Below are 10,664 nucleotides of genomic sequence, written 5' to 3' on the forward strand. Positions count from 1 at the left end.
AACCACCTCATCTTCATCAGACGACCACGAGAACTGAATGGAAGGAGGGCTCGTCGCTCTCTGACCTTCGGCGCCGCTCATTTTCAAAGTAAACAAAGAATTTAAACTAAAAAGAAGATCAAAGCCCTTACCGGAGTCTGATCGGCGTCGGAAGAACTTGAGAAAATGAGAGGATTTTGGGTTTGTTCGCGAGAAACTGAAAATGGGATAAGAGGGAACCTGGCTAACCCTTTACCCCTATTTATACTCGTTCGAGCATTTAATGCTCACGATGTCCCAGGCAATGCATCGGTTAGCGGGACTCGCCAGCTGTTCTGACACGTCTCACGCATATTCCCAAGATTCCATAAAGAGATCGGTTAATTATAGAGCGGCAGATCCAGGTGTTTCGAATTACAGATCGGATAAGTATCATTCAGGTAAAGAATCAGATCGGATAATCATACTAGAGCTCGGAAAATAATTAATGAGATAATAATTGACAAAATAAAATCTTTATTTCCAAAAGATCGGATTACATCATTTGGGCGATCTCAAAAGATCAGAATACATTTCCAAAAGTCAGATTACATAATTTGGGCGATCTAAAGATCGGAATACATTAGAGATCTGATTACATCAAAAGGCCGATCTCTAAAAGATCAGCGGAACATCCTATCTAAAGAGGCCTGTGTCAATAGTCAACATTGTGACTGATCCAAAGGGTGTCGCCGACCGGAGCTTAACCCGCTGTCGGAACACCCAATGTGGAGGAAAGCCGCTGTCGGAACACCCAATGTGGTGAGAAGCCGAATAAACTCGGAAGAGCAACCGCCAAGGGTCGGTGGAACATCAGCAATTTGTTCGGCCAAAATCGGTTCGCCGATTATGCCGGTGGAACGATTCGGGATCGACACGATCGAGATCCGCGATCCAGATCGGTTAATTGGTCCAGTTCTCTCACCATCATCAGACAAGGTTATGCGATCACCAGGATCGTAAATTTTCAGTCGAGGAACAAAGAAGTCTATCAGAAAGGGATCAAAAACCACAATCATGACAGGAACGACTGCCGAAGCAGCTAGAACTGGAAAGTAAGAAGGAAGAGAGGAAAATCGGATGAAGGAAAGTCTCTTTCGTCAGGGGTATATATACGGGAAAACGGGCATTTATTGCTAAGCAGAAAACGAAGCGGACGCTTCTGGAATCGAGAGGAATTAATGCTTTGACCGGACCAGGGCTGATTAAGGGATCGGAATAATAGAGATCGGAAGATGGGAGATCAGCATGAGAGATCGGAATAGGAGCGTGTCAAGAAGATCGAAAAGGGGGAGGAATCAGAAGGCAAAAAGAATAAGACAAATCCCAAATAACCGTCGTCAGAATCAGAGCCGAGGTAGTTAAAGCGTGGCAGACGAGATCTCCACCGCACGCCTAAGAATCACCCGCAATGCTGACAGGTGCCAGGGTATGTCATGACAGTCCTGTACATCCCAATCTCCACCGTTGATCTCACTTGTAAGGACGAACCCGAAACCCTTGGATCAAGAGAGAAGACAATAAGACCAGCGTCTTTCGCTCTTAGCCCTCAAATCGCTCCGGACAAGAGGATTTGAGACCGTCAGATTGAAAGAAGAAAAGGACGAATATTCTGAAGAATAATCTCAGCCGTTCATTTTGGTTCTCTTTAATTCTCAAGCATCCGATCATGTCCTTCAAAATCCAGACCCTCCATCTCCCTCAAAATAAATCCTGACCCTTCATGGGGAGCACCCGATTCCTATAAATACCTGCCTGAAAACTGTTCAAAGGGACGAAAAAAAGATATAGACAAGAGGCAGTAATTATAGCAGAATAACTCTGAAACTTAATTCAGTTCGTTACTCTGCTATTTTTTTTTTTTTTTGGAGTTTTCGTAGAAAAAACTTTTGAAACTAGTTTTCTGAAGTGTTTTCTTGCAAAAGGGATTCTTGAATACTGAAATTTTTCATTTTCAGTTCGTTCATTATCCTGTGGCACTCCCACTTTCTGTCTTTGTTATCCTTTATTTCCATTGTCTAAGCTCAACTCCACTCAAGCTTGGTTATTTTGACCTGTTTACAATTTAACAAAGAATACTTCATTTCGAGGCAAACCATAGTCCTCCGGCTGCCAACCTGCAATCTTGCTACTTTTTGCGATTCTGTAGTTAGTTCAATAGACTCGACTCCCTACAGGTCAGTGTTAATATCGCCATTTTATTAAGTCTACTTCTCGTTTTATGTATTTCCTTTTGTCCTCTTTCTTATGCCTGTTGTTTCTTTAAGTTCATGTCACGCTAAAAAAAATACAAAGGAAAGATATGCTCTAGTTTACTCCCGTGTTGGCTAACCCACACTTTTGTTAATCTTTATTATTTCTGAACACAAGTCATCTAGCCCAGAGTTACGTAGAAGCAGCCAGACAAAATGTAGGTAATGGTGTTTAAAGTGTCTCTTTGAAAAAAAGGGGTCTAAAGAATACGTCAGGGAAATAGCAAAATTGAATCACTATGCTGACATGGGATGCAATCCGGCGTAATGCCATAAGGCAGAATAAAAAATCAAAACCCAGGTAAGAAAAAGGGTACAGATGGGATACTGGTAAAGTGACCTTAGGGGAGGTCAGTAAAATTCAGTCCGGTGTCCCTTATTTAGTCTTAAAGTACCAACGAGTTAAAAGAAGTCTTATTTCGACCTTTGGCACCTTTAAATACTAGAACTCTTAAACTAGGACTCCTATGATATATGGTTGTGTCCAAATTTGGAAGAGGTCGGAAGAGAGCCTTTATCCGTTCCTCAAACAAAATTTTCAACAGATAATTTAAAAGAGATCGGAGGAGAGTTCTTATCTGATTCTCAATCTAAAATTTTAATAAATATTGAATAGAGATCGGAGGAGAGTTCTTATCCGGTCTCAACTCAAAATTTTAATAAATATTGAATAGAGATCGGAGGAGAGTTCTTATCCGGTCTCAACTCAAAATTTTAATTAAATAGAGATCGGAGGAGAGTTCTTATCCGGTCTCAACTCAAAATTTTAATAAATATTGAATAGAGATCGGAGGAGAGTTCTTATCCGGTCTCAACTCAAAATTTTAATAAATATTGAATAGAGATCGGGGGAGAGTTCTTATCTGGTCTCAACTCAAAATTTTAATAAATATTAAAGAGTTCGGAGAAGAGTTCTTATCCGATTCTTAAATTAAATTTTAATAAAATATCCCTTTCAAATAAAATTAACATACAACAGTAACTCACTAAGGTTGTCTCATTTACTTATGTATCTGGGTGATCCAAATTTAGTGAAAAATCAAATGTTCCTTTAGTCAAAAGGATTAACATGTCCATTCAAGCCCTCCTAACTAATGCAAAGTTAAATCTACTTACCCTTATTAAGGGACGAGGTGGGGTGCCTAACACCTTCCCCACCTGTTTACGGACCCCGAATCTAGAATCTCTGTCTTGAAGTGGTTTCATTTCAATCTATTTTCACAAATGGTTTTCTTTAGTTTCCCTCAAAACTAAGGTGGCGACTCCTCACTCTTTCCTACTTCGGTGAGGGTTCGTTCAGGCGACCGCAAAATCCCTTGCGACACCTCCTTAGGTCTGTAAGACCCTTCCTCTGAAGGTTCGAACTCCATCAATCCTATAAAATAAATAAAGAACATATCTGCATTAGTGTTACCTCGACTCCTAAATAAAGGCTCATGCATGTTATGCACACTATATCTTTCTATCTACCTATGCCTAGGAATGCCTAAACCTTTGCTCTGATACCAATAAATGTAACACCCCTCACCCGTCTATAGTGTAGTCAAGCAAGGTGAGCAACATTCGATGCCGGAGCCACCTATCCTGTCTTGTCATGTACAATATTAATTTAATGTCTCTTTAATTATATTATCTTATGTGTAGAAATTTTTTTTTATTCCATTTCATTTTTATGGAGACCCAGACAGAGTCTCTTTTATTTTATCTAGTGCATGGCAGGTTCCACTATTACCTGTTAAAGACATTTTATATCTATTTTATATTCTCATACATTATCTCATTGCTCATATCAATTTCCACGCCTTATATCATATCATAGCTCATATAATTTTCAAGAAAATAAATTTGATTTCATTCATATAAACTTCATACATTCATATAAAATTTATATACAATAATTTACAATTTATTTACATTCACAAAATAATATATATAGTTTACTTACATACAATAATTAAAATGCAAAAACCTAAATATACATGAGCCCTACCAAACGACTGATGAAGTGACCGACACTCTAACAGATCTGATCAACTCTCTATCCATGCTCTACTGCTGCTGCTGCTGCTGCTAGTGGTCTCCTGTACCTACACGAGGAAACAATCCATCGCGCTAAACGTTTCTGCTTAGTGGTGCAATAATTTGAAATAAAAATAACTAAATAATTGAAATATTTATTCCATGTATAACTTTATAAAAAAATATAGATTTCATGAGTTTATAGTCTTTTACATGCTTATAGAACTTTGGAAGCAATTAAGTTAATCAGGATCTTTTCTGTTCATTTATTCTATGTTCAGTCTTATTACTCATATCTGTGATCTCTTCATATAATTATTTAAAATTTAAGGTTTATTACTCATATCTGTGCACAAGTAACCTATAACAAACTATAAAGACTGGATACACGGGAGTATACTAGTTAAATATCCATATGTCTAACATGTATACATCTGTTATGTCAAGCACAAGGCTAGCGGGAAGGCATAAAACCAGAAATAAATTCAAGCACAATAGCCAACAGAGGCATAAAGCCAATAGAACAACCATCTTAGACATATATTGTCTATCAATGATTATTCCTATGAGCAGTACTGCAATCTGTAGTCCCTAATTGGTATACCAATCAATCCATGCTATATAAATAAGTCTAGGTATACTTTGGGCAAATTAAAGTCATTAAGTATTTATAGTTTCATATTATATGCTAGTTGTATTTAATAACATTTTTATGTTACTTATGATGGGAACATAAGTTCCACATGCATATTCATGTCACTTTTATGTTTAGCAATTCATTTTGATTAACTTCATATCATATAACAAGTCATTTTATGAACCTTTCTCAAGGTCCAGATTTGCTGTCTTAAGTTCACCTAACAAATTGGTCAAGGTGTGGCCACTGTTTGGCTGCACTTCCTTAATGGAAGTTATTCCTTTATGTCTTGTCTTTGTTTTTATCTTTGATTCATGTCATTTGAAGTTTTAGAACTCAAGTTATGATCAAATAACCATAACTGGTTCATGGTCTCTTTCTCGGTCCAGATTCTAGCAGATTTTGGAGTCCATCTTTCCCTAATTATTTGGATATGTCACAGTCACCTTTAAACCTAATTTTCTTCATAGAAGTTGTTACCCTATGTCTTATGATCACTCAAAATTTTGAATTACAATTTTTCAAGTTTTGTAGAATTAGTTATATCCAATTAACTTGCCTGGACTCAGGTACCCTATGTCTACAGGATTCTAGATTCAGGTCAGTAGCTTTGACTCCCATTTTAGGGTTCTTACACTCAAATTTTGAGATCAGTGTCTAAAGAAAAGTTGGAGCCCTAATTCTTAGGTTTCCAGAACAGTATGGATTGTCCCAATTGGAGTTTCCTAGTGGGAGATATGACCTAAAAACTATTATGGGGTCAAGTGGTAACTAGCCAATTTCCAGAATTGGTATGCTGACTTGACCTAACCAATTGACCTAGTTCCTTTGATTTCTGGGTTTTAGTCAAAATACCAATATTGTAGATCTATATCTTATTGAAATTTTTCCACCGGTTTCATTGCATTTGGATTTATGTAGACCAAGTTATGGCCTTTTTGCCAAAACTGATCGGGTAAGCCTATGTCCAGTAATTTCTAGACAATATGGTTCTGGACAGTTTTATGTCCCAACTTGTGCCAGTAATTTGGTTTTTGTTAGAGGCATTTCTGTGCTCTGTGTTCTTCATGAAAGTTGTAGTCCTATGTCTAAGCTCTCTAATGGTATAAAATTCAGATCATTTAGACCTGTCTAGGGGGAGTTATAGCCAAATGAATGTGTACTATTCATTTGGTTATTTTTCTAGGTTCATTGTATGGTTAGCCGAATTGGAACAGTAATTTGGTCAAGTTTTGGATAGAATTTGGGCATGGTTTCTCCATAAAAAATGGAGTGTTTTGAGTCTGGTTTCACCTCTAATTGACCTCATACCAATTGGAGCCACAAAATTTCAGTTATAAGTCAAAAACCAAACTGGACTCATTGAGTCCTACAACCTGCACAAGAAAGCACTCCCAATTTTCAATTTCCTCCAACTCCAAAACTCCAATTTGGCATACAGAGCACTTCTAAATATCGTCAATCAATCTCAATTTTCCAATTTCAAACAATTTCACAAAAGCCCTAATTTATGATCAAACCCTAATTTCAAGATTCAATTCTCAAGCACACTTATGCAAATTAACTTCCAATACATTTAATTTCATTCATCAACATCATTAATCAAGTATAGGTAAGTCAAAATTTTGAAACTCCTAAGGTTCCCTAAGCTTCCGAAATCCACTTCCTCATAAACTTGTCATTTCCTTTTTTTTTTTCATGCAATTTCAACTCCTCCTAAGTCCAAATCAAGAATTAAAGAAGAAAGGTAAGAAGATTAAGCACTAACCTCTTTGATCACTTTCTTGGGTTTGTTTAAACTTTAAAATTTCTACTCCTTGTGGCTGCCTAGAGCTTCCTTGTGATGTGGGTATGAATTTTAGTGAAGGTAAACTAGGGTTTTGAGGTGGAAAAGCTTAAGAAAATTAAGCTTAAAATAAGAAAATGGAGATGGCTATGGAGGAGTATGGCTCGGCCATGAAGAGTGAGAAAGAAGAAGATGGATATTTTTAATTCATTTTGACTCCTTTTTATGTCTTATTTATCCCTTAGTATGTGTTTGTTAATTTCCCATTGGTTAAGCTTTTTAATGATGTCATTATGACATCATACTTGTACAATAATGTATTTCTTTTTCTTTTCCTTTTTTTCTCATTTTTCATACCAAAATTCATGATTTAATTTATTTTATGCGTTTTAATCTCTCTCATTTTAATTGACATTTAGGTCAAAATTCAACTCTAGGGTTGAAATGACCAAAATGCCCTTCATTAGGCTCATCAGGTTACTTTTGGTCTATACAGATAAATAAATTCTCCTGAATTTTCTTTAACATTTCTAATGTCATTTATACTTCAATAAACCTTTAATTAAGTCCCAAAAATTATTTCCTAGGGTTCCTCGCAGGTCTGGGGTCGGCAACTGACTTCATAATCGCTTCCAAGTATGGTTACCTATCGCTGTGACCCCAGCTCGTTTAACCGAGTTGTACTTTGCTTCTTTTACTTTTTTTAAATTTTACTTAGTCTTTATTCAGTCAATTTATGTTTCCTCACTCTAGTCTGAGTGTAGTTCCAGACATCCTAGCTGTCCGAACAGATGTTAGTCATCAGAACAAGAGGATGTACGGACTACCTAAAGTGAGGGCATTACAGGGTCTTACCACCGTTGACCTTTTTGAGCATTAAGGGATGTCATTTAATCTTTGCTCCAATATTATTAAAACTTATAGAATGGAAACTAGCTCTGATAACACTTATTGTCCCTTGTAGCAACCCAAAAAGGGGGAGTGAATTGAGTTCTAATTAAAAATTTTGAGAAGAGGGGTTAAATTTAAGGGAATTGAAACATAAGAAGGGAGGAAGAAGAACAAAGACACAATCCATTTATAAAGGTTTAGCTGTCCCAAGGCTATGTCCTCTCTCCTATTCCACTCCACTATAACAATATTTTTTTTATGAAGATTAAACCCCTTACAATCTTAAGTGCAATCTCTAGCACCCTTACAAACCCTTGCAACCTTGAGTGTAAACCCAAGCACTCATACTTTTTTACTCAAGAGCAATTTAATGCTGTAGAACTGGCCTCTAATGAAGAGAAATAATAAATTCACTAAACAACCTCATTTTGTATCTCAGAATAATAAAGAAATTACAGCTTAAAAGAAATCCCAATGGATTAAATGTTTTGGCTTAAGTTCTAGCAAGAGAAAGTATGAAAGAAGGTTTTAACACAATAAATTCACAAATAAATGATTGTTGTAACTTTTGTTAGATAAAAAACACCTTACATTCATAGTTTTGGCATAAATATAACCGCTAGGAGTACATGAAATGCAAAAATAACCGTTCAAACACTTAAAAATCTGTTACAACATCTTTTAGAAACCCATATTTGGCTGCTAAAGTCTCCTACTTTGACTGCCAAAATATCATCTTTGAAAAATAGACTTCGGCTGCTTAAGTCCCCTACTTTGGCTATTGAAATCCATTCTGCCCAGTTTTCGGAAAACTTGAAAAATGCATAACTTTTAACTCATAAATTGAATTTTTGATCCGTTTGAACAATTGAAAAGATAATTCAGTGTATTTTTCAACTAAAACACTTTCCAAAATTAATTTTACATTTTGAAAAAATAAAAATTTATTTAACTCCCCTTTGGTCAAGAATTAGGTGAAAGCTAAGTTAAACAAGAGTTTTTTTAGTAATACCTAGACTTGAGCCAACACAAATAATTATGAGATTCACATAGCATAAAAATAAATAAAGATTATATTGTAGGATCCCACAAAACTTTGCTTTCTTTCTTTGCTCTTATTCAACCTTGATTTGAAGTAATGTGGAATTATTAAATTTGGGGCCTACAAACTCATCACAAACACATTCAATGTAATTAGTAGCACACTAAATGTTTATTATCATCAAAGCATGAGTTAAGACACCTAAGTCCAATAGTTATTTTAAATTAATAAAATATAAAGTAATTATATATTAATTAAGATGATATACATACACACACACACACACACACACATAAATAATAGCACAATGGTGTTGTAGATGGGATGGTCTTTTGGCACAATATGGTATCCTCAGGTTACAGGTTCAACACCCAGTACTATCATTTAAGATTTTTTTTTTTAATTGAGTTGCAGTTTTGTTGTTGGAAAATTGGTTTTCCAGTTTAAACCCGGCCGGATTAATTGGTTCCCTGGTTACCCGACCAATTCACTATGGTTCATATCGGTTTAGTTGAAATCAAGGTTTATGAGTGAATCAAATTGGACCAAGCTCCGTGATAACGACTAGATTTAGACCCCAATAGAATTATAAGGAAAGTTTGCTAAGAAAAATAATCTGAGCATTGATGTGCATATTTGTGTCCTTTCATAGGCTAGCTTTCTTTACCATGACAAATTGACGTGTTAGTCAAGTGGCCAACTTGATTATCACATTCATGCACCTATCCTTTAAGGGTAGGTCATCTTTACAGATTGGATAGGCATAATAATTATTTCAAGGCCAGATGTCAAGCTTTTGATAATTTCTTAGGCGGCCAAATTACTAATTTCTTTTTTAGAACATATAATTCTTAATTTTAATATATATATATATATATATATATATATATATATATATATATATATATATTAAGATAAAATTATTTGATTAAACATTATCTAATACTAATAATTAAATTCATAATTAGAAAAAGATAAATTAAAGTGAAATTTTTAAATAAAATTATTTTTATTAATTATGCCAAGTGTTAAATTTTGATTAAAAGTTTTTAGTTCGTGGCTTTCATATATATGTGTGTGTGTAATTTTCAAAAAATAATTCTCTTTTTTTAATTTAATATAAATGTTTTTTTAAATGGTTAATTTTTAGAGATATTATGATCAGCAGAAATTTAAAAATTTTTAAACTAAAATTTTCAAAAAATATAGTAAAAAGAATTTTAAATAATTATTTATATTTTTGTATGAAATAAGATTTCAATAGTTGAAATTCAAACATTTTTAGATAAAAAGTTAATTTTTCAAAGGTACTGAAGTTGTTTTCAGAGCCGTGAGGTCGCAAGTTTGAGTCCTAGTCAAAGCCATTTGTAAAATAATAATAGAAAAAAACTCTAAATGATGATAATTTCATTTGAAGGGAAAAAAAAAAAAAAGAAATCACCTATCCGATGGTAAGTTATTTTTTCATGTAGAAATTAACTTGTCAATGGTCACTCCAAATATTGTAATAAATTGAGACCTAGTGTCCCACTAAATTTAACAATTTCATCAACTCTTTTTTTTTTCTTATAATATGTTGAAATAATTGCTCTTTTCAACATATTTCTTAGAATTCTTTTAAATTAAGGATTCATAACAGTTTGGAGAAATTGTTAAACTTGTAATTTTTCTCCAAAAGAGAAAAAGACGTTTGATGGACACTAACTTGACAAGTTATTCATTAATCTTTGAGGAAAAATATTGACTATTCGTGGTGGTTGTGAACCTCCAAATTGCTCGATTTGTGTGTGTTTTATGTCCATCCCTGCCTCTGCTAAATGTCTATTTTGCAAGTATCTTATAAATGTCTCACACACCACCTCATTCTTTGAATTGTAACAATTGACAATGAAGAATGAAAATATCCAATTACAAGGCTTTTGACACCTTATGCAGTTGAGTAGGAGTTAAATCTTTATCTTCATTTTCCTTCAAATTAATTCATTCTCTTTCTTATATTGGCTCCAAGTATGAAAGTTG

The sequence above is a fragment of the Hevea brasiliensis genome, chromosome 1 (assembly GCF_030052815.1).
Source record: "Hevea brasiliensis isolate MT/VB/25A 57/8 chromosome 1, ASM3005281v1, whole genome shotgun sequence".
NCBI classification, from domain to species: domain Eukaryota; kingdom Viridiplantae; phylum Streptophyta; class Magnoliopsida; order Malpighiales; family Euphorbiaceae; genus Hevea; species Hevea brasiliensis.